This window comes from Octodon degus, unplaced genomic scaffold (genome assembly GCF_000260255.1).
Source record: "Octodon degus isolate 3935 unplaced genomic scaffold, OctDeg1.0 scaffold00030, whole genome shotgun sequence".
In the NCBI taxonomy this organism is placed as follows: Eukaryota; Metazoa; Chordata; class Mammalia; order Rodentia; family Octodontidae; genus Octodon; species Octodon degus.
In genome coordinates, this window is record NW_004524606.1 from 15,934,470 (window position 1) to 15,937,073 (window position 2,604).

A 2,604-nucleotide genomic window follows, 5' to 3' on the forward strand; every position below is an offset into this window, starting at 1 on the left:
GATTATGTATAAATATATTTATGTATTTATATGTATGTTTTCAGGTTACATTCATAAATGCAAACAGTAAAAATTGTATCATGTTACAATTAGAAATTAAACATTTTTAAAGTTAGTGAATGAGTATAAAATCTCATAAGATAACATTTCAAAACAGCTATCAAAGACTATCTAAGCATAGATAGGTTGATGGTCTCAGTCCTTTTCTTAAAAGCATGCAAGGAAACAAAAATTCATATCACGAAACAGCACATTTTGTTCTTTAACAGCACCCTTATTCTAAAATGACATGTAGTTCTCCACAAATGGAATGAATATTTGCCTTTGGAATTTATGCAAACACAGCTCTCATGACTTGGACTAAGAAATGCTCATCCAGAAGCTAGTGAGATCCCTAAGTCTTGCAATGCCTTCCGTTGTCATTGGTATTCTGCGAGTCTCAGAAAAGCTGCACAGGCTTTTTTAGAAGTAGGCAGTTCGCCAAGCTGAGCTGGAACTCTAATATCCTCTGGTTCATATTCCATTACCATCTTCAATAGGTCAATCCCAACTGTCCTCATTATGTGTCAAGTAGCTTTTGATGCCAGTTACATCAGGGCTAAAATGTTGGTAGGTCAACCCAGATCATGACCATATGCTTGAAAAGAACATTTTTTACCATGTTTTATCCTGCTCTTTTGATTCCAATCCTGAAAGGTCTAGTGTCATTTTGCTCATTCATAAACATAATCTTTCTTTCATTCACCTTACAACAGCCAAGCAGATGCTTTGTAGCATGAGCTCCAATTTTTCTTTTAAAACCAATGTGGTAAGGCTTTATTTTTATCCTCATCATCAAATGAGGTGATATATATATGATATAATTTTCTGTAACACTCAGGCCATTATCCATAAAATATGGTTGAAAATGTCAAAATATTTTTACAAATTACATTTCAAAATAGGGCTTATACATAAGTTCCTTCCTTTTCTAATACATGATGATTTCATTGTGGATTTACTGTAGTACATACTTTGGGTACTCCTATAGACATAGATACTCTGTATCCAGTTCTTCTTTCTATTTTGCAGGATACCTGGAAACAATGGTAAGTTCCCTCTCCTTGAGGGTGTTTTTCAGTGTTTTGAGAAATAATAGAAGAATCAGAAGTATTGGATGGAAGATCAAAACTAATGCTATTAAATTTCACTTATCACCCAAAGATGATAATGTGCTACACTATCAATTTGAAAAGATAGCTTTTCTGAGGAGAGAGGCAAAATGTGATAGGTATACACAGCCTTTGTGAAACCACTTCCCTTAGAAACCTGTTTTTTTTTTTTGTTTCAAACCTATTTTGCTTGTTCTCAAAGCCTTGCTTCAATCAGTTCAGACTGTCATCATGACAAAAAGACCTGACCTGCTAACGAACAAACTGAGGAAACTTCAGAGCTTTCTTCCCCCCAGTTTTTAATGAATAATGGACATACTTATCAAAGAGATACATCCATTGAATTCATTAGCAAATAATCACTCATATTATTGATTTTGTAGTTCCCATATCCCAACCATTATTCTTGACAAAAGGAAAAGCATTTTATGTTATCTGTCAACCGAAGTACATGGAGTTTTTGCTTTCAAATACTACCCAAACCATTTTATAATACTTACCAGTGTTATCACTCCTTTAGGCAGACACTGTTAGAAACAAATTTGAAAGAAATGAGTAATTGGATCTTCTTTGCTTATACACAAATTACTCTATGTGGTACCATTTCTATGAAATGTGGCAATTTATGGCTTTGTTTTTATGAAAGCTCACAGAAAGTAATGAACAAGAAATTGTTTCCAAAAATTATCAATAAGCATTGTTTCCACTTTGATTTTCATTGCTAATGAGTACATAACATTTAATCATAGATTTTCTAGCCAGTCATGTTGACAATCATGTCTTCTTGGTGTGCTCAGTTCTGCAAAAATAGGATATAAGGTATTCTATAAGCTAACCATAGAACAAAAAGTAACATGAACAAGATCAAAACAGAGAAAGAAATAACAAAGCTACAATAAATATGATGGATTTGTAATTTAAGTATCTAATTCAAGCAGCTATAGAGCAGGGAATAAAACTATAAAGGAAAGAAAAATAAGTGGTATGGAATAGAATTATAAAGGAAAGGAAAATAAGCAGTATGGGCTCTGTATATTACCGAATATAGGTTTATACAAGCAGTACTGTCTTCACTAAAACCATTCACTTCTGACTTCTTTGGGATCACAATTTTTTTTTTTTTTTTTTTTCGGAACCGGGGATTGAACTCAGGCCATTGACAGGCAAGCACTTACTCTACTGAGCCATCTCCCTGGCCCCACAATTCTCATTGCCAAGTGATTTAAACACTTATTGTTTCTCCAATGAACAATGCAATCACACAATGCAGAAGAAAGCAGATCCTTGAAAGATGACCTGAAGACTATCAATGACATAGTGTCCCAGTAACAGTGGTATGGTAATTATGTAGAGTTAAAAATCTAATCTAGGGCCGGGGAGATGGCTCAGTGGAATAAGCGCTTCCCTGGCAAGCGCAAGGGCCTGAGTTCAATCCCCGGTTCCACCAAAAAAA